Raw genomic sequence first — 22793 nt, 5'->3', positions numbered from 1 at the left:
TGTCTAAACAAGAATGTTTTTAGCAGGTACTGAAATGAAGACAGGGAAGCTGCCTGTCTGATATCAACAGGCAGGGATGCCAGCAACAACAAACATGACTCAGGAGCAGATTGGTAACCAATGCAGGTGTCTGGGTGCAGATGCTATATGTTGACAAGGCCTCACTAGTGTCAGCAATCATGCTGCAGCACTCTGCACTAATGGAGGGTTCCGGAGTGCACAGAGTGCATATTGCAGTAATCCAGTCATGAAGTAACCAATGCATGAGGTTTAGAAGCTTGGCATCCATCGGTCTTCAGAGATAATGGAGTGCACCTCTAGGAGTGAAGACAAACAGCTGTGTCTGTGACAAACAGCACCCAAGTCACCTTCCTGGGCCACAAGCCTGGTCGGTGTGTATGGAGGCCCTGTCAGTCTCGTGGTTCAAAGCAAAGCAATACATTTGGCTGCAGGAGTTACAAAAAGGAGGCAAACAAGGGGCACTTCAACTGCTTTAGCAACTCCAGATTTGTGTAGGATTAGCCTTTTCTTCTCCCAAAGATAACTCGCAAGGCACTGGAGGTTTAGGATCAGAGTTTTCCTTCTCCAAGATGGGCTCCCTTCCCAGGTAGATGAGCCCCATCTGCCCTTCTCCAGCACATGCAGAAATGCCTTATTAACCACTGGACACACTACTGGTCTCGTCCACTCCAGCCGCATGCCTGCCTTCACATGCAGGGGAAGTCCCTAACTCATTGAAGTTTGAGATGTATCAGCTATCCTCACCTGGTTTAGCCAGCCAGTCAAAGCCGTTTTCCACAGTATGGCCACTGTCACATGCTGTCAGCTTCTAGGAGCCACAGGTGAGAGCTGAGTGCAGGGCGGGGGCCAAAGGTGGACAAACTACCCCAGAAGGAGCACTATGGGTTCCTCATGAGAGGTTCGACCCAAACTCTAACATCCCATGCACCCCAATATCCAACACAAAAGAGATGACTGCTGATCTTCTCATCAAACCTCTACCAAGAGACAGTTTCCAGAACCTTCAAATCAAGCCGTCTCCTAACAACCCAAACACTTCCGTATTGTCTGGATAAAAACTGGGTTTGTTCAGCTCACTTCCTGCTTAGCACTGACCCCCAAACCTACAGTGACCTCCCTGCAATCATATGGGGAAGAGAGATGGAGCTGGGAATCTTACATTTAAAAAGGATGGTGAATTCACTACACTTGGCAGAAAGAAACTCATGACTTATTCATTGCAGTTGTCATGCTAGGATACCTCAGCATGGATGGTGCTTTGCAGCTGCTTCCGAGACTTTGTGGCTCATGGTCCTTCCACCGAAGGAAATAAATATGATGGGGAACACATGTGGAAAAGATATAGGGGTCTTAATAGACCACAAGCTTAGCAGACCACAAACATAACATTTCCTCACAAATGAAATATATTATGGTTACAAATCTATATTATACTTTACCTCGGTATCAAAAATCCAAGAGGTTGAATTAGATTCTGGATACAGGGGTTGGAAGCGCACCTTAGAGTAGACTCAAAATACATCTTGCATTCCAGGGCGTTAGAAACTTGGGGTCCCTTCCAACTCTACGATTTTATGGTTTTCTGATTCTACTCTATATGACATATTGAAAACTGAAGGGAATAAATCATGTTAAATAATAAAACAGCAGCCTAATCTGCATTGTTTTATTCCTGCCACAGAATTATTATTTTTCTTTGCAGAGAGTGGGGGGAGAACTCTGACAATAATGGGGTTATACACGGTTCACAACTCAGATTTGGGGTGGCCATATTATTGTAGAGAGAACCCTGGGATTGAGCAACATTCCTCTGGAATGAGGAAAAGAACAAGCTATTCCAAATTTGCACTTCTCCAACCCACCAAAAGTGCTTTTTAAAAGGGAAAGGGTGCATTTAAAAAGAAAATGCATATACTGTACTAATCACAAGGGCCGGATCTGATGTTGGGAAACTCATAGAATTGTAGAGTTGGAAGGGGACCCCCAAGGATAATTCAGCCCAAACCCCTACAATGCAGAAATCTCCACTAAAGCATCCATGACAGAGGCCATCCAATTTCTGCTTAGAAACCTCCAATGAAGGAGAGTCCACCACTTTCCGAGGGAGTCCGTTCCACTATCAAACAGCCCTTACTGCCAGAAAGTTCTTCCTGATGTTTAGTCTCCCGAGTACCAAGAAAGCCTAACCTTTGGAACTCCCTGTCTATTTATATCTGACAGGTGCCTTCACTGGACTCTTTTTGGCACCTGCTAAGAACATTTTTGTTTAGGTAAGCCTGCCTAGATATTCAGAATGCCGGTGTGTTTTTCGTTTATTTGAATGTTTTTATTGTTTTTATTAATAATCCTATTCTATTCCTTTTGTAAGATGCTTTGAGCTTTTCCACAATCCAGAGTTGTGCATTTTTTATTAAATAAGTAGTGAATAAAACCCAGCTCTCTTATTTTTGAGCATCTTTTCCTCCCATTTTTCAGAATGTGCCTGGATTTTGGGGAAACATTAAAATGCCCTACCCTGCTTCCCCGTCTCTTTGTGAAAAAGTTAATCCCCGAAAATAGCTCTCAATGTCAGTTTTTCTTTCAAGGCCTTACTGGCAAATAATACCAGCTGCCACCCTTTCATAATGGATGAAAGACGCTTGCAGACCAGGTCCTGCTTGCAGGTCTCCTGCCTGCAAGTTGGCCACTATGAAAAGGAGGCTGGACTAGATGGGCTATTCGCCTGATCCCGCAGGACTCTTCAGATGTTTTCTGGAGCTGGGGGAGCAACCCCTGTCAAACCAAATGGTGAATAATTTAAAATTTGCTCATGAGAAGAAAGGAGAATGAAATTTGTGTGCGTGTGAACTTCTGTGTAGACTAGGATTCTGTCCCCTCCTTCCTACACATGCCTTTGATACAATCTAGTATAAATAATGCACACATCAATGATACACAATGAAACTGGTGGATATGGTTCCTCCCTACCCTGTAAAGTGCGGGAAGGTTTTGGGATGCGGGACAAGCAAAGGCAAAAATCACTTTGGCTCATAACAAGAGGAACTGCAAGCATCTTTCACCCATCATGAGAGGATAGCAGCCTGTGCAGAATTTTGGTTTGGTTCTGTTTTTAATGCAAAGCAAGGGAAACACATAAAAAGGCTTTTGTGGCAAAGAAGGTATCATTTGCCAAGAAGTCATGGAAATAAAAATTGATTTTGACAGCTGGGGCTTATTAATTATTTCATAAAATTTGCATTCCACTTGATTATAGAAAACCTCCAAGCAGTTTACAGAAAGAATAGAGCAATTGGATTGTTAGTAAAAACAACGAAAACATTAAAAAAATTAAAACCAGTAATAAACTAAAAATACACCAGCATTTTGAATATCTGGGTAGGCTTGCCTAAACAAAAATGGTTTTTAGCATGCACCAAAAATAGTTCAGTGATTTCAATAGGCAGGCAGTTCCAAAGGGTTATGGTCAGCAGTTTAGTGTTCCCGCCTGCCGCCTGGTATGTGTGTGCATGCACGCTGGGGGTCAGCACACTTACCCACTGGAGGCCACAGCTTCCACGCTGCGGATGGCAGCTCCCTCACATGCTGGATCCCAGTGTCGGAGAGGGGCTCCACCTCAGCCCCTCTCTCTCTTCCGCCCTGGGTCAGGCTTGACCTGGGGGTGCAGCTGCAACTTGCTGGCGGCTGCAACCTCCCCCATTGAAAGACATTTGCATTTGGGGAAGGGAGTGAGGCACAGCTTGGCAAGGCATGGAACTGTTCCTAAGCCTTTCCCCCCCTTGCAACCATGAGGTCTAGAAACTTGTTTTTATCCACCATGCAATTTAAGGAAGCTGAACTGCATGCAGGCAACTATTTCCCGCATACCAAGCCAGCATCTGCATGTCTGGGGCCACTCAGAGTATGTGTGTCCCCTCTCCATTTTAGGACTGAAATGAGGCTTCAATCCTGAGATAAGCTGGAGGGTGCTTTTAGGCTGTGGCGTGGAAATAAACATCTAGGTCTCCCCACTCCTGCACATGTGCCGATCCCAACCAATCATCACTGTTTATTTGTAAACTATGTTCAAGGCCACTTACAACATGAAACTATTCACCTATTTACTAAAACATAACAAAAGTAGTCATAAGCAATAAATAAAAACATTTTGAAATATATGCCACAAAATTAAACAATTCCCACGGAGGCCACAATAATGTCTAAGGATATATTTTTTAAAAAAGCAAAAATTAAATACTGATCCCAACAAAAGAATACTGCTAAACAATATTCCACCTCAAGAGCCTGTAGGTATCCTCACACATCCTCCTCAGATTCCTAAAAGGAAAGTAAACCTGCATTTCAAAGATTTTTTCCCCCATTTCCTTTTCGGAATGGTCTGAGTTATTATGAAACATGGATTTCCCTTATATCATTCATAATTTAAACAACAAGAGGCTGGTTTCCATGGTACCCAAGAGAAGGATGCTATTAAATGTTGACAAAGCATCTTTGATCTCTGCAGAACTGAGAATTCTCTTATTCTCCTTTCTCCTCCTGGCTCATAAAAAGAATCTCTCTTGCTTTAAAGTCTTTTGTCATATGTAATTACTTCGTAGTAGTAGTAGTAGTAGTTGCAATGTTAGAGCTATTCACAGTAGACCTGCTGAACAGCTTTTCCTCGCTCAAGCCACTGGAATGACTTGACCTATATTAGTCAAAACCAGTCAGATTTGTGGCCAGGTGGGGGATTTGAACCCTGGTCATAGAGTCATAGGGACGCGGGTGGCGCTGTGGGCTAAAGCCTAAACGCCTAGGGCTTGCCGATCGAAAGGTCGGCGGTTCGAATCCCCGCGGCGGGGTGCGCTCCCGCTGTTCGGTCCCAGCGCCTGCCCACCTAGCAGTTCGAAAGCACCTCCGAGTGCAAGTAGATAAATAGGTACCGCTTACCAGCGGGAAGGTAAACGGCGTTCCATGTGCGGCTCTGGCTCGCCAGAGCAGCGATGTCACGCTGGCCACGTGACCCGGAAGTGTCCCCGGACAGCGCTGGCCCCCGGCCAATAAATGTGAGATGGGCGCACAAACCCCACAGTCTGTCAAGACTGGCCCGTTCGGGCAGGGGTACCTTTACCTTTACCTTTACATAGAGTCATAGAATTATAGAGGTGGGAGGGACTCCAAGGTTCATCTTGTTCAACCCCCTGCTCATCTAAAGCATCCATGACAGATGGCCATCCAACCTCTGGTTAAACACCTGCAACAAAGGGACGTCCACCACCTTGCCAGGGAGTCTGTTCCACTGTCAAACAGCTCTTGGTGTCAGAAAGTTCTTCCTGATATTTAGCTTTTCTTCTAACTTGAATCCATTGGTTCGGGTCCTAATCTTTGGAGCACGAAAAAACAAGCTTGCTCCATCTTCCATGTGGCAACCCTTTACACAGCCATTGGTACAGGTACTATCCTCTCTCAGGTCCAAGTTCTCATTTAATACCCACAATAACCCTTTGGAATAGGCTAGGCTGCAAGGCAATGGCTAGCCTTCAATGTCACACCCAGGAAGCTCCATGGCTGAATAGGGATTTGAATCCTGGTGTCCCAGGTCCTAATCCAGCACTGTAACAACTGCATGGCACTGCCTCTCCAAAAGTTACACAGAAGTAAAAGGTGTGTGTATGTGTATGTGTTTAAATGAACGCTCAAAGATGTTGGGGGATTTGCTCTCAGAGCAAACTGCAAGAAACATTCAAGCAGAGGGGGAAAGGCTTTTGCGGAGGAGGGCTGTGTATAATTCATATCCCCCAAAAGCCCCTCTTAGCAGGCAAAACATGGCCCTCATCTTTAATTAATTCCTGGTGAAATATTTACACCTATTAAGCAGAGTAGCTTTTTAGCGCTCCCCCTTCCAGTTTTTTGGGTGGGTTTTTGTTCTGTTTTCTCTCTCTCTCTTTTCAAGTGAGATGAACAAGGAGTGGAAAGGCGCTGGAAGTAGAAATCAGTTAAGAAAGTGTCAAATTTGAGAAAGTAATTTTTCCCCCATAAGATTTACACACTGCTTGATGGGTTTTTTTTAAAAAAAACAACAACAAACAAACCTCAAAGCAATTTACAAAAAAAGATAAAACAATTATCACTAAGAAAAAATAGCAGTCATGTTAAACTTTTGAAAAGTAAAAATAACAAGAGTAAAAATAGATCAAAACCCTTATCAACTTTCTAAACCTCTGGGTAGCATTGTCTAATATTTTTAGAAGGAAGCAAAAAGAGGATAGGGAATGTAGGAAATGATTTAAGTACTAGGAGAGGATATATTATTCAGCTATAGTGGTACCTTGGTTACAGGCGCTTCAGGTTACAGACTCTGCTAACCCAGAAATAGTACCTCGGGTTAAGAACTTTGCTTCAGGATGAGAACAGAAATCGCACAGCAGCAGCGCAGCAGCAGCAGGAGGCCCCATTAGCTAAAGTGGTGCTTCAGGTTAAGAACAGTTTCAGGTCAAGAACGGACCTCCAGAACAAATTAAGTACTTAACCCAAGGTACCACTGTATTATCCTTGCTCATGTGAGTGAGATCAGCAGAGTACCATCATTTGCAGCTTAAACTTGGAAACTAAGGTTTATTTAACCTTATAGAAACAAAAATTCAGCTTGCTTTACTGGATTTTCCTTGGTACTACCCCTTTTCTTTCCCTTTAAAAACAACAATCACACACACACATTGTTTTGTGAAGAAATAAAAGTAGCATTTACTTACAAAACCTAGGCATTGAAGCAGCTATTACAGAAGCAAAATGAAGGCAGGTTGATAACTGCTATTTAAGTTACAAAAGTATAAAGCTGAAATTAAAAAATGGTATCTGAGCTGCTTGGTTCAAACACACATGTGGGGTCAGCTTGGAAACATGATAGGGGGAAAAGAGGCCGCCCAGGCAGGAAGGAAATATGTAGTGTTACAGCTTCCTGCCAAGGCAGACAAAGGAAGTGATCTCACAGAGTTCTCTCTAGCAGATTTTACAGGAAGGCTTTGTGAGCCTCAGCCCATTCATATCGCCATCTGGCAAAGCATGAATTGTTGGTTTGACTGCAATAATGTCCCACAGGGAAGGCGCCTGCCTGCTGTCAATAGGCAGGGAGTTCCAGAGTGTAAGTGAAGCCACACTCAAAGATCAATATTCTACAGATGTGGAATAGGAATTATTTGGCACATGTAACAGGGCCAGTTCCACCAATCGAAGTGATCGAGTGGATCTATAGGGGGTAAGGGAATCTTGTAGGTTTGCATTTAAAATCTGGAATGCTCAATAGTTAATAACTTTCTGGGCTCCTGAGTCTCAAGGTTTACTACCCTTAATTAGGCTGGCTTTATTATCAGACAGAGTGGTAGGATCTGTGGACAGGGATAGCTACTAGCCATGGTATCAGCTGCTGGGAATTTTAAGTGGGGAGAGTTGCTGCTGTTGCACTCGGGTCCTGCTTCAGAGCTTCCCATTGGGGTATCTAGTAGGCCATGATGAGGGTAGGATGATGGACTAGAGCCTGATCCTGTTACCATAAAGCACCAATGCTGCAGCAAGCAAAGGCTCCAGCAGCTCAGTCAGCTGCTTGTGGCTGGAAAGCCAGACAGGATGTTTGTGGCTGTTGCCATGGAAACAAAGGGGCAGTCCATTCTGTACTGAGCACCGGATGTTAGCTCAGTGTGTGTGTCATATGACCTGTACTGGAAGTACATGGGCGGAGTTTTCTTCTTGCTGTTGTCGAGTGCAGACGTGTTTCTCTGTACTGATATGAGAGACAGAAATAAAAGATGTAAATAGTTTTCTGTCTGCTTCTTTCCCCTTCCTGGGGGACACCAAAGGGGAGAGACGCAGAACGGTGTGTTCCTCTCACACATCTGAGATGAATCGCCGGGACCTCGCCTGCTTATCAGCAGAGTGGAGACGCGGGGAGGTCGACAGGAATATCTGCCGGTGCCTACGCTGTGGCACATTCCTCTGACCCAGGCAGAATTCCAACAGTGGCAGCCTTCAGATGGTTGCTGTCCATCCGACCTCTGTATGAGAGGCTGGTGAATTGTCCTCCTCTGCTCCATGGAAGCCTGATTTGAGAGGCTGATTCTCTGCAGCCAGAAGCTGACCACAAGAAGCTGACAGCCAAGCCGATGCTCAAGGTATGAGACTTTTAAGGGCTTAGAAGTGTGAATGCAGAATGATTCATTCTCTGCTTCACGGAGAGCGTGTGTGGGAAAGCAGCTCCAACTTAGAAGAGGCCTGCATACCAGGCATTTTTGTGGTTTCCTGTCCGAGGAAAGGAATGCGCTGTTGCTAGGCAACGTCCTTCAGAAGGCTGTGCCTCAGAGAGGAGAAATGGAAAGTTACTCGAGAGGGCTGGACAGTCAGACTATGCCTCAGAGAGGCGAAAACAAAGTTTTGTTATGACTAGGTCCTCACGAACTGCTGGAAGGGACTTTCCAACGCAGCCAGTGTCAAAGTTGCCAGGTGTCAAGAGAGTAAACAAGCCAGCTATTGGATTTTAGAGGCTTGTGTTTTAGAGTCGATGCAAGGACTCAAAATGGATGCCAAGAAGGGGGGAGGCTTGCCTTCTCCACCCCTCCTGACCAATGACAATTATTCATCTTGGTCTGTAAAGATGAAGGCCCTGCTGCAGAATCAGAGACTGTTTGGGGTGATTGAGAATCCCATCCCAGCAGCACCAACGCGTGCTTGGGAGTCACAGAATGTGAAGGCTAGGACTGCTATAATTCTGTGTGTCTCAGATGAGCAGCTTGTGCATATACAGCATTTGGAATTTGCGCAAGAGGTTTGGAACACGCTGCGTACAACGCATCAGAGAGATGCTGGTTCTTCAGCGTTGCTGTATTTTGAGAAGTTGACCAATCTGAGATTAGCGCCTGATGGAGATGTTCAAGCGCACCTGACAGAGATGAAGTTTCTGCGTCAACAGATGGTGGAACGCAATTTCCGTCTACAGGAGGAAGTGTTTTGCTTCATGATGATAAACAGCCTGAACCGGACCTACAAGGTTGCTGCCAGTCAGCTTGGTTCGCTACCTGCTCAGCAGCTAACCGCGGAAAGAGTGTGTGCCGTCGTCCTGAACGAACACGACAGACTTGCTGCACTGGAAGTGAAAGACAGAGGGAGGCAAGAACAGAGTTCAAATCTTCCCACTGCTGATGCTACTGGAGAGCATGCCGTAGCATTGAGTGCCGTCCGATGCTACAATTGTGGACAGACTGGGCATCTACAGCAAAATTGTAAGAAGCCGCGACAGTCAAAAGGAGCCAAGAACAGCTCTACGAAGCCTGAGGCGTCAAGCAAAAGCCGTACCAAGTGCCAGGTGAAACCTGCAAAGGCGATGATGGCGAAAGGAACCACGCCAGATGTTGGGAACGCATTCATAATCGATACCGGCGCCACGAAGCACCTCTGCCCACACAGAGGACTGTTTTCGACGTTGAAGAAGCAAAGCTTCACTGTGAAACAAGCCAACGGTCAAGAACTGGAAGCGACCGGAATTGGAACTGTGTATCTTGAGAGTCTGAACTTGACTATAAGCGATGTTTACCTGGTTCCAGAACTGAAATTTAGTCTGCTGAGTGCTTCGCAGATTGCAAAGAAGGGACTAAAACTGTACTATGATGCTAAAAGATGCAAGATCTACAAAGATGGAGAACTGTTTCTTACTGCCAAAGAGAAAGATGGACTGTATTTGTTGACTTTTGATCAAAGTGATTACATGAAATGTAATACTTCTGATTCTAACGAAGTTTCTCTTGCAGGTGTGACCAGTGTGAACACCAAGAAGGTGGCCAAGAAGGTCCACAGAGCTTTTCAGCGGGTGTATGCTGATGTGATTGGTCCTTTAGAACCATCTAGAGGCGGTGCTAAATATTACCTTGTGTGTGTTGATTGTTACACTAATTATTCTTGGGTATATATGATGAAGAAACCGCAGGAAACTTTAGAAAAGTTTCAGGAGTTTTGTGACAAGGTTAAAAGTATGCATGATGCTAACATTGATGGTCTTTTCACAGATGACAAGCCAGTTTTTCTTTTACAGGATTTCCAGAGGTTCCTGGATGGAAAAGGGATAAGGCACAAACTTGCCACTTCCGAAGAAGCGTGGAAGAAATGTGTCTGTGTTAGGGTGAACAAAGAATTGCAAAAGGGGATGCATGCGCAATTGCTAAGTTCACATTTACCACATGATTATTGGGCCGAATCTCTAGCGTCCTATCTTCATGTGTGGTTGAGGAAAGTCTCAACAGAGTTGGGATGTTCTCCTTTTGAGAAGCTGTTTAATAGAAAACCTTCTGTTGCCTATTTCAAGGTTTTCGGGTCTCATGTGAGAACAGAAGCTCCAAGTGGGGTAAAGAATGCCAGAGGCATCTTCGTAGGTTATGAAAAAGGTCTCTACAGAGTAATTTTGTCTGAATCTGGTCAGGTGATTCTCACAAAGTTTCTAAAGAGTGCTCCTGAACAGGAGAGAGTGATTGTTCAAACTTTTTCCACAGATGATTCTGATGATGATGATGATGAGTTTGATCTTATTGAGTTCAGTGGTATTGATGATGATGACACTGATAGCTCAGACAGCTCAGTTGTCACAGTCATTGAGAAGAAATCTCAAATAATGACTAGACCCTCAGAAGAGGAGGATAAACCACTGATAAAGCTTAGTACTGGTTCTCCAGAGTGTTCAGAGGCTGAACCAGAAAGCAGAGAAGAGCAGCAGCTCTTACGTAGGTCTGAGAGAGCAACGAAGGGTGTACCACCCAAGAGGTATTCAAAGGAGTTTGCTAACCTTGCATATGTTGCTGTTGTAAACGATCAAGGACAGATTGAAGCTGTGTCTGAGTCAGAGACAAAGGCACAACAGAGAGTTGTTAACCAAGGAAATGCGAAGTCACACAACCAGAGAGGTACATTGGTAAACCAGTGGCGGGAAGTTCCAAGGGTGGAACTGAAACAACAGGGGAATGTTATAAGTATAACAACTGTTTGTTTTCTTCTCTGGATGACACTTTGCTCGCAGCACACATTGATGCTTTAGGGGGAGTATGTTACCATAAAGCACCAATGCTGCAGCAAGCAAAGGCTCCAGCAGCTCAGTCAGCTGCTTGTGGCTGGAAAGCCAGACAGGATGTTTGTGGCTGTTGCCATGGAAACAAAGGGGCAGTCCATTCTGTACTGAGCACCGGATGTTAGCTCAGTGTGTGTGTCATATGACCTGTACTGGAAGTACATGGGCGGAGTTTTCTTCTTGCTGTTGTCGAGTGCAGACGTGTTTCTCTGTACTGATATGAGAGACAGAAATAAAAGATGTAAATAGTTTTCTGTCTGCTTCTTTCCCCTTCCTGGGGGACACCAAAGGGGAGAGACGCAGAACGGTGTGTTCCTCTCACACATCTGAGATGAATCGCCGGGACCTCGCCTGCTTATCAGCAGAGTGGAGACGCGGGGAGGTCGACAGGAATATCTGCCGGTGCCTACGCTGTGGCACATTCCTCTGACCCAGGCAGAATTCCAACAGATCCATCAGTCTCCTCTTTTCCATGCTAAACAAAGCCAGCTCCTTCTACGGCCTGGTTTCCAGATCCTTGATCATCTTGGTTACCCTCCTCTGCACATGTTCCAGTTTGACAATATCCTTCTTACGTTGTGGTGCCCAGAACTGGATACAGAACTCCAGGTGTGGTCTGAGCAAGGAGGAATAGAGTGGGACCATTACTTCCCCTGACCTTGGCACTAGACGTCTGTTGATGCAGCCTAGAATAGCATTAGCTTTTTTGTTGCTGTTGTTGCTGCATCACACTGTTGACTCGTGTGAAGCTTGCGATCTACTAAGAGGTCCTTTTCATGTATACTGTTGATTAGGGGTGTAGCCTGGTGTGGGTGCTCATGACTTGATGAAGCTGCTCAGCAAAGAAAACCAATCTAGCAGAAGGTCTAGCAAAAAGTGCCTTACTGCACCAAGCTTGACTTCTTCTCTCTGATGTCTCCTTTTCATCTGCTTTCTCTGCCATTCATTCTCAACAAGTTTTCAAATAATCTGCAATATTAAAGTGGGTTTGAGCGGAGTGGGGGGAAGGAATCAGCAGCATCTCTTGAAATCAATTCTGAACGTCTTTTTTATCACTTGTGTCAAACCTATTTTTAAGAGACTGTCAAGATTGAAATTGTATATTCAAAGCAGGGCGGGGGGGTTGGGAATACATTAGCATCCCTGCGCTGTGAGGCATAAATATGCAAGAGTGGAGGAGAGAGGATTTCTTAGGGTGTTGCCGATGACATCCTTCTGCAGATATCAAAGCACATCCTCAACAGGTTTTAATTCTGGAGTGAGATCTGGCCTCCCTGCTTCCAATGCTACAGAATTATCTGCTGGAATGTGCATATACAGCATCTGTTGTTGTTTAGTCGTGTCCAACCCTTCGTGACCCCATGGACCAGAGCACGCCAGGCACGCCTGTCTTCCACTGCCTCCCGCAGCATCTACCTAAGCCTTTTAGTCTCTGTCCCCTCCAGAAACTCCCCAATCCCCTCCCCACCCAATACACTGACTCTTTCTACTATACAGGGATGGAGGAAAAAATAATTTGGTCTGCATTTTAAAACTCAGCTGACCTAAGTCACACCTCCAGGGCAGGTACATTTACAGGGAAAGCTGTTTGACACTTGAGGGGGACTCCCGTGGAAAGTGGTAGACTCTTCTATCTTTGGAGGCTTTTAAGTACAGATTTGATGGCTACGGGTTCAACTTGATCCAAGGGTGCCCCAACTTTTTTCAAAGAGGGCCAGATCTGATGAGGTAAACATGCGTGATGGCCGACAAAGTTGTTGAGCTTTTTTTTTACAATTTTACCCCAGGACATTTACTGCCACAGGGGCCATATTAAATCGGCCAGCAGGCCGGATTAGGCCCCCAAAACAAACTTTGGACATGCCTGGACTAGACGATCCTTGGGGGTACCCAAGGATTTTGCAATTCTGATTCCATGAAACTTTTGGCATGCCACCCTCTTCACCTATCGCAAATTGCTCCCCAGCAAGACCTCTCAGGCTTGCAACAGGTTCTACTTCTCCATATAGCAAAATTCAATGGTGGTGTGGCAGAACAGGAAGAGCCCTTGGGAATCAGGAGGAGGTAGTTGGGGCAGAAATTTGCCCTCTCCCCCCCCCCGCCCCACATTTGTGTGTGTGTGTGTGGTGCAGAACCAGGGAGAACTCACACCTGTCAAGGCCAACCACGAAATTGTTGGTGCTGTCTTTAAGCAGCGGGGAGAGATTATCTCAAGCACCAGCCAGTTGTTAAATATTCACTGGTGCAGACTTTTCCTTTTGCCTCAGTAGACCAGTGGAAAGATGGAAAGTGTGGGTAATAATTAGATTTGCTGCCTCAGACCCTGCTTAAATCATTTTGTGTGAGGGGGTGCATTGCAGTAACAAGAATTGAGCCCAGCTGCTGTTTCCATCTGCACTAAAAGACCTTTGCAAGGAACCAGAAGAGGGGGAGGGGAGTATTTGTTACATCCTTCATTTGCAGCAAACTGACCCAGTCCAATGCTCTTGAGCCTAGCTGCAGATCCCAGTCAGCTGACACCCCCCCTTTTTTCCCCAAATTTTGCAATTGGGTTTTGCTGCAGTTTTGATTATTTGGGGTTGATTCGTTTCATTTATTTGTTATATATAACCTACGCTACAAGGCACTACTTTGGGCAAAAGATGGCTGCAGCACCTCTGGTTTGCACACTGTCTCAGAGGGAATCTCTCATCTGTGTAGGGGAACATCTCACCTGGCTGCCCCTCTCACGAGGCAGCTTTATTTAGACCCCAGGAATTCCAGCCTCTACACTGGTGTGGTGCCTGCCGTAGATTATGCAATGCAGGTGGCCAGGAGGCATGAATTTACTTTCCTGCCTTCACAAAGGAGGTGATTTAGGGTGAGAGAAGAAGGAGAGGCCTCCCCCAGAAGCTGCTTTTCTCTCCTGGTATGAAAATTACATCAAGCGCCTAATGGGCTGTAGAGTGCTGAAAAGTTCATGAGTCACGTCAGCAAAAAGAGAGAGAGAAAGCTCTTTTGCACGTCATAAATATTTCATCTGAAATATAATTATATTTCCATTATCCTTCTGTCTTCACTACAGGCACAACACCGTTGTTTTCAACACAGTTTGGGGCACCTGGCCATTTCTTCTTCTTCACACCGCACCCAGAAGGAGCAGAAATTCATTAGAACATAGGAAGAGCCCCATGGGCTCAGGCCACGGGCCCAATTAGTCCAGCATCCTGTTGACACAGTGGACAACCAGATGCCCCCCCCCCCTAGAAAGCCCACAAGCAAGACAGCAACTCTTCAGTTTCTGTTCCCCATCATCTGGTATTCAGAGGTAGACTGCCCTTAGGCCTGGAGGTTCTGCTATCAGAATAGACCTCCATAGGAAAAGCCCTGCAGCTGCATCAGGCCAATGGCCCATCTGGTCCAGCTTCTTGTTCTCACAGTGGCCAACCAGGTACCTCAAAGGGAAACCTCCAAGGAGGACCTGAGCACAAGGGCACCATTCAGGCCAACTCACATTTTTAATGCAAACCTAATTTGCACTTTGCAGAACAATATGCCAAGCAAAACACAGCTATCCTTCAAAATTTGTACTACAGTAGACGCTCGGGTTGCAAACGTGATCCGTGCAGGATGCATGTTCGCAACCCACAGTGTTCGCAACCTGCGTCTGCGCACGAGTGGGTTGCAATTCAGCGCTTCTGCGCATGCGCAACCGCCGGAAGTAACCCGTTCCGGTACTTCCAGGTTTCGGGGGTCCACAACCCGAAAAGACGCAACCTGAAGCGGTTGTAACCCGAGGTATGACTGTGCTCTGAATTTTGCAATGCTTTTCTTCAACCAAATAAGGTGTACCAAAACAATGCATATATTAGCAGAAATTGATTGCCAAATATGTGCATATTATGCACATTCCTCAAACCCTGTTGGAGATTACGAAGAATTTTTAGCCCATTCCATGTGTGAACTGGTTTACCAACGCCAGGAGGCCCATATTTTGTGAATGACTAGTGCTCAGTTCATATCACCCATGACTTCCATCAACCTGCAAAAAAAGCCTTTCAGAGTTGTTGTATATAACATATTGACAAAGGCATGACTGGCCTGGATTAAGCAGTGGATGTGGGAAGGGCGATAATTAAATAAAGCCAGCCGGCATACTTAAATTGAGATATCCGTAAAGGGGGCCAAAATTGGCTCATCAGACAGTTTATCTGACTTTCTTTTAAAAACATCACTCATGGCAACAGAGTCAATGTAGAGCCTGGGGCATCGCTACTGGGTCTCCCTTTTTTCCTCCCAGTTGTACATCAGATCTCAAATGATTTTTCTATCTTTTCTCTTTTTTTCTATAAAATTTTATTGAAGCTTTTTCATACTACAATAAGATTTTTTTAAAAAGTAATCTAAATAAAAAGAAAGAAAGTAGGGAAATGCAAAGTCCTCTCTCAAAGGTAAATCTTAACCTTTGTCTCACACTGAAAGGGATGGACCCCCTCCTCCAGCTCTCACCTGGGAGCTCCCCTTTCTTCTCCCAGCCTCCCAGCCTCCGAATTCCTCCATTCTCTGCCTCTCACACAGGGTTCTTCACCGACCAACAATCATCTTCAGTGCTTGAACCCCACTAATGGTTCATGTTACACAAATTTTAAGGTACACAGAAAACCCATCCTTTGCCCTTCAAAAATTAGGAAATATTCCCTGAAAAAAATAAACACTTTGAGTTCACAGAGCAATCCCGAAGCCTCTTGACTCTCTTAATGACCCCAGATATTTTCTCTGCCATAGAAGGAAGTATCTTGAGAAAACCCTTCCCAGTGGTTCTTTTCACTAGCAAAATCCTTCAAATCCTGTAAAAAACATAAGCATCCTGCATGAATAGGGAAGGTCTGTGACCATGGATCTTAGAACTGAGGTATTTGCCATTTCAGAAGAATAGCCCAGGCTGGCCATTATGAGGTATCTTGACAGTCACACTCCCAAATTTCTGTTGTAGATCGCCTCTGTCTGTGATGCCTGTCTGATGCTTTTGGATGGTCTTTGGCTATAGGGTGGGCAATTTCTAAAGTCTTTTAAAAGTTGTTACATACAGTGGTTCTGGGTCCTCCTCACCTCCTTGCAAGTGGAGGTGTGTGGACTCTGTTGCAACAGAAAATAAAGATCTGCCTTTCTTTCTCTTGTTCCTGCCTCCACTCATTCTTCTCTGACCGATAATAAACTTGTAAAAGCCAAGCCCATTTTTTTCTTAAATCACCCAAAGCAAAGGACTCGAAGGAAAACAAAGGAAAAGAAAGAAGAAAAAGAAGGAAATAATACAAAAAGAAAGAAGAAAGATAAAAAGTATTTCCGATTTTCCATCTGTCAGATTTCAGATGATTTTAACCAGAAAGAAGGAACATGTGGATTTAGACCACCCTCCTTCCCTCACCTTCCAGCCCCCAGTTCTGCCCCATCTATGCTGCTTTTTGGAAGTCTCCCTTTTAAAAATTTTTGGAAAGATTTGATAGGAGTTCCCTCCTGCAGGCTTTATCTGCCTTCTGCAGGAAAACTCAGGCACAGACATGAAAGGAGTTTCAGTTGAAACAGAAAATAACAAGAGGAAGGAGAGTAAAAAGAAATTCCCTGTGGCATCAGAAATCCAGGAACAGGGAATGGGTGGCAAATCCTTTCCCTGCCCAAATATGAAAGTGTCATATCGTTGGTTTGTCAAGGCTTCTTTAGCTGTGATTTCTGCATTGCAAGGGGTTAAACCAGGTGACCCTTGGTTTCCATTCAAACGCTACAGTTTTTTTATTCTATTATTCTATGACCTCAAGAAGAACGGATAGTGAGCAGGAGAGTGAACCTGGGAGAGAGATGGTGGATGGATTTTTCTGTAATTATTTATTAATGCCTATCTTTCAATTTATTTTTTATTTCATTAAATTGATACACTGCTTCACTGTAAAAAAAACAACAACACATGTGATTTACAAAAAAGCTAAAACAATAAAATAATCATTAAGAAAAATTAACAACAATAATTAAAAAATTTCAAAAAGTTAACAACAGACTAAAAACAGATCAAAAAGTGCATCAATTTTCTAAACATCTGACAGGCTTCTCTAATATTTTAAGCAAGTATCAAAAAGAGTGCAGCAAAGGTGTGTGCCTGGTGTCAGTAGGCCAGGAGTTCCAAAGTGCAGCTGCTGCCGTACTAAAAGATGGAGTTCTTACAATTGCAGAAGGGGTGTTAGGTGGCACCGGTAACAGTGCCAGTTTCCTCCAATTGAAGTGGTCAAGTGGGCATATATGGGGGAAGGCGATCTCACAGGTAAACTGGCCCCAAGAGAACTAAAGCTGAAAGATCCTTCCATCCTAGAGAAGCAAAACTGGCAGGTCCTTCCATCCCTAGTAATCGGCCAGCAATCTCATAACAACAGCAATTACCAGATTTAGCAAAGGTTTTTCTTTGAATGCTCAAACCCTCCCGGTCAAAGAGCCCTACATTTGTCTTTCAAAAGACAGGTGTTATTTATCGCTGCAGCTAATTGCAATCCCTGCTTAAAAGTGGAGGTCATATATGCAATGGTTGATTCATAACTGACAAACGGAAGTCAATAAGGCAGCAAACAGTTTGCAGCCGTTGGTCTGATTAATGGGCTCTTTCCTCGGTGCCAGCTGCCATCGACAGGCATCTTTTTCTCCTACATGGATAGTGCTTCAATGGTCCCAAAATCCAGCTGATAGGATAGATTTGCTTCTGCCTTCACACAAGGCAATCTATCAAGATTCCCTTCAGGGATTGGAATTAGTGGGTATTTTAATGTTCGGGATGGGGGAGTGTGACCTTTCACAAATAGTGATATAATACTAGTAATATAATACTAGAACTCAGTGGGTTATTCAGTGTTGGAAGATTCAGGACCCATTCAACACCCATTCAGTGCTGAAAAATTCAGGGCAGTCAAAAGGAAAGACATCCGTCTTCACACAGGGCAGAGTTAAACTATGGAATTCACTCCCACAAGAAAAACTGATGGCAACCAACTTGGATGGCTAAGTTCTACCACGACTGTCAGAGACAGGTAGGGAGAAAGCTGTTGCGCTCAGGTTCTGAGAAAGCTGTTGCACTCAGGCACCATCAGCGCATGGACTGATGGTGATTGCTAGCCACGATGGCTGTGCTCTGCCTCTGCAGTTGGAGGCAGTATGCCTCTGAATGCCAGTTGCTGGGAATTCTGTGGTGAAAGTGGACAAGAGAGTTTGTTAACCTCTCTCATAATGCTAGAACCCAGTGGGGGCATCCAGCGAAGCTGAATGTTTGAAAATTCAGGACAGTCGAAAAGAAGGACTTTCTGCACACACAGTGCATAGTTAACTTATGAGATTTGTTTCCACGAGGCATAGTGATGGTCAACAACTTGAGTGCCTTTAAAAGAGGACTGGACAAACTGATGGAGGAGAGAGCCACCAACGGCTACTGGCCATGATGGCTGTACTCCAAATTCAGAGGCAGTATGCCCCTGAATGCTGGCTGCTGGTAGGCACAAGATGGGGGAGTTGAGGTTGCACTTAGGTCCAGGAGATCCTGGCCTTTGGTTCAAATAGTGCAACGACTTTTCTATCCACTTTCTCCACGCCAGGCACCATTTTATGGTAAAGCAGTGTTCATGCAAAGAGACCACCCTGTTGCACTTCCGACAGCTCAGGGAAGCGAGCTGACATTTCTCTCCTGCCCCTCTTTATTTCTCTCCATCATCCTTCAATTAATGCATTTGCCTCGCCTGTCTGGCCTGACAAGAGGGCCAAAGAAATGCAAGCCCCCAAAGGCCGCTCCCCATCTGAGATGTTTTGATAGGCTGTGACATTTTCAAAACAGGCTGTCTACTGCACAAGGGCCCTTGACAATATCCGGAAAGAGAAAGCAATTCAGAGTACAAAGACGGGTATCGATTCAGGCCGGGAAGTAAACTGGATCTTTCCAAAATAGCTTGGCAGGGCCTCTTGCCTGCCCTCTGCCCTCAACACAAAGGGTTTTTTGGGTGAGCAGAGTCAAGGTTGGGAAATGAAAGACAGGCCTTCGCTTTTGAGGTCTCCCCTCAGGTCGGGGTCCCTTGCCAATCCGGTGCCCCAGCCCACTCTAGCACACACACAAACACACAGGTCACAGCTTACCAAACCCCTGCATAGATTCATCCAAAATCATCCTCATCCAAATCTGTCTGAGACAGCTTTAATGAGGGTCAAAATTGCAGGGAGCATTTGCTACAGTAGAAAAGGGCAAATGTCATCCTAAGAAAGGCATTGAGAAATAAACCAGCACACATAATAAAGCCTTTGTCTTTAATCTGTGGTATGGTTGTGCTTCAGACACTAAATAAAGCTCTCCTTGCTCCATTGAAATAATAGAATTCTTACAGAGCTGGAAAAGGCTTTATTAGCCATCAATCAGCAAAGCGAGAACATAAGACCAGTGGTCCATCTACTCCAGCAGCCTGTCTTCACGGTGGCCAACCACATGCCTATCATGGGAAACCTGCAAGCAGGACCCAAGGGCAAGAACACTCTCCCCTCCTGTGGCTTCCAGCAATTTTTGGTTCAGAAGCATTGCTGTCTCTGAAAATGGAGGTAGAGCATAGCCATTGTGGCTAACAACCATTGGTAACCTTCTCTGACTCCATGAATTTAATTGTCTTTTAAAACCACCCACGTTGGTGGCTTGTTACTTGCCTCCTGTAGGAGAGAGCTCCACAGTTTAACCAGTTTAACCAGAAGCACTTTCTTTTATCTGTGGTTTAAAACTTCAAAATAAATATTGTGGGGTTGGGAAAGGGCTGTAGCCTTTCTGGTTTGCATGCAGAAGGGTCCCAGGTTAATAAGGCAGTTTCCTATATTCTTTAATTCAGCCCATTATTCAGAACCATGATGACTAAAATATTTATGCACACTAATTTTGAAGCCCAGCAGGGGATGGGCGTCACTATTTGGAGTTTTTCAAAACAAGAATAAATATTGATCTTTCCTGTAGGCACTATGTGTGTAGGGGCCTCAAAGAAGATAAGAGGGCCCCCATTGTGGCTTCAGGAAAGGTAGGCTGGGGCTGCCATGTTGAGTGCGTCAGCTCAGCCCTGCAGAGCAGTGGCACTGCTTGGTTTGACCTTCCTTGAGGCTTCTATAAGACTTTCAATGTACTCCAAAGCCCTTACTTGGATAGTATTAGCAGCACCCACAAAGCCACATAGGTTGGTCTTCTCCAGGGTCATCTCAGGCCATGAATAAAAGTATTCCCCCACCCCCTGCCACCACTCCAAAAAAATAAAGCATTTATTTACTGCCATTATTTGCATGCTGCCCAACTAAAGATATTTCAATAAATAAAACAATTTGGATTAAAGAATAAGATATAAAACTGTAAAATCAAGGCAGGTGTCAACACTGATGGCATTCTCTTATGGACTGCCAGTAATTACTGTATTGCCAACCGGGCTGACATTGCTATTTTATTCTTTCTGCTTCTTGTGCCTGGAAAGATTCTTTAGTCTGACAAGCACTAATAAAAAATGAAACAGGGGAATCCCCACATGCATGCTCCCATTTACACTTACACTTACATTTACACTTACATTTACACTTGCGTAGGAAGCATCGCGGGTGGCGCTGTGGGTTAAACCACGGAGTCTAGGGCTTGCTGATCAGGTCGGCGGTTCGAAGTCAGGCGATGGGGTGAGCCCCCGTTGCTCAGTCCCAACTCCTGCCAGCCTAGCAATTTGAAAGCACACCAAAAAGCGAAAGTAGATAAATAGGTACCACTCCAGCAGAAAGGTAAACAGCATTTCCATGCGCTGCTCTGGTTCGCCAGAAGCAGCTTAGTCATGCTGGCCACATGACCCGGAAACTGTACGCCGGCTCCCTTGGCCAGTATAGCGAGATGAGCGCCGCAACCCCAGAGTCAGTCACGACTGGACCTAACTGTCAGGGGTCCCTTTACCTTACCTTTAGGAAGCATCACCAAAAACAGACAGGGGTGGAATGGGATGGGGCAGGGGCAGACCAGGGGAATCCCCACTTATGTACATCCTGATGATGTGTGCAGTGGTCTGGAATGGATCCCTCATGTAAGTGGGGATTCTGCTGTATCTCACAAGGGAGCGACAGAAAGAATGGGTTGGCCAAGGGAGCCGTGGACTCAAAAAAGATGAAACCCACTATGTTAAAGGGATCCTGGAGGTGGTCTCCTGTCTGGAGTACCTAGTTGATGTCTATTACAGGACTCCCTCACCACTGGTTCGACTCATTGGAGAATCAAAGAGTAGGTGGGCTTGTTGAAACAGGTTATATACTCAGTGCCTAAGCCAAAATCACTTCCTTCTATAATCAATAAAGTTGTGGCCTAATTTGAACCGAAGAACGTTGAAGTAAGTGGTATTTTCAATACATGTTGCAGTGTCTGGGCACGCACGGCGCAGCTCTTTTGCACTCTCAGGCCCTTTGCTAGGAAAGACCGGGTGGCCCAACCCCTCCCACCCCCAAACCCAAGATAATTTCCAGACACGTATTTCCACAATGAAGACAAATGAAGGTGTTTTCGTCTGCTGGCGCACCAGTATTGTTCAGCTCTGCCAGTAACGGGGTGAAAATGAGATGCTGCAGCAGCAGACACCTGCTGATTTACAGGCCAAATGCTGCATTTTGCAAACAGATGGGCACTGGGTGGGTGGGTGAGGGAAGGGAAAAAAACACTTTGCATGTTGAACTTTAGCGTAGGCATAGAAGGAATGTAAAGAAACAGATCTATTTAGGAGCAGGAATCTCTGATTATGCAGCTATCTATCAGTATTCAAAGCAATAATAATAATAATATTCCCACATGTGCCTAAAGTGATCCAGATATTAATTTCAGAAAGGCCATTCACTGCTACAGCTGTATGAACAATTTGAATTAAGGCTTAATTATTCTTATTACTTAAACCAATCTCAGTGCATTATTTATCTTCAGATTTTGCACTATATTTTTGTTTGTTTTCATATGCATCATGATCTAGTGCAAATTGTTTGCAGTTTGTTTCGTCTGTTGTATTCTTTTATGATTTTGTATGTTACTTTATTATGAACGTTCCAATTTTGGCATTTTATACCTCCTGCTTTGGAAATGTGATTTCACGGCACTTGTTGTTAAGATTTAATTAAAAATATTTTTAAAAGAAAGGCCCTTCACTACATGTCTGATTTGGTAATTGCCCTTGGAACCTAAAGTAAAATGTACACAAGCTCATAAGCATTGCTATTAAACAATGAGAGGAATCAATACTTTAGAAGCTGGGGGTGGGGGAGCTGGGAGGGAGTGCTTGGTTCTTTGTCCTATTGCAATGTATCAACCAGTTTGCAAAACCAAGCTCCCTGCAGGCCTCAGTCTTAGCTCTCAACACCCACCACTGCTGCAGAAGAAGGAAAAGCTGTGGATCAGACCAACTCCATACAAGGAGGCAGGGGGTGACAGGGAGAGTTTAAATTCCCATAAATAAATAAATAAATAAATAAATAAATCCAATATTATAAAATAGGGTCTGCTTCACTTATTCATACATTTTCCTCTACTGAAGTTTCAAGTAAATCTTCAGGCACACCCTCACCACAGCAAAGGAGGTTTAATACTACACACATGGGACTTTGGGATCAACTGGTATTCCCCAGTTATTTCACAACAAAACAGAGAGTTACCTCCATTGAGCACATTGGATTT

General features: G+C 44.7%; 1 long non-coding RNA gene across 4 annotated transcripts in view; it reads right to left on the bottom strand.

The window, feature by feature from the left end:
- Positions 1-14872: 14872 nt before the first annotated feature.
- The window catches only part of LOC309523820, a 31081-nt gene continuing 23160 nt past the window's right edge, over positions 14873-22793 (bottom strand). For 2 of the 4 annotated variants that reach the window (XR_014215639.1, XR_014215640.1), the window contains 2 exons: positions 20677-20812; positions 14873-15921 (listed from right to left, as the gene is read on the bottom strand). This is a non-coding gene — a long non-coding RNA (uncharacterized lncRNA). Of the gene's footprint in view, positions 15922-20676; positions 20813-21654; positions 22169-22361 lie in introns of those variants that run through there. The other 2 variants (XR_014215641.1, XR_014215642.1) reach the window with 2 other exon arrangements.

Source organism: Podarcis vaucheri (genome assembly GCF_965113315.1).
Source record: "Podarcis vaucheri genome assembly, chromosome: Z".
NCBI lineage: Eukaryota > Metazoa > Chordata > Lepidosauria > Squamata > Lacertidae > Podarcis > Podarcis vaucheri.
This window is presented reverse-complemented; position numbering and strand designations above follow the sequence as displayed.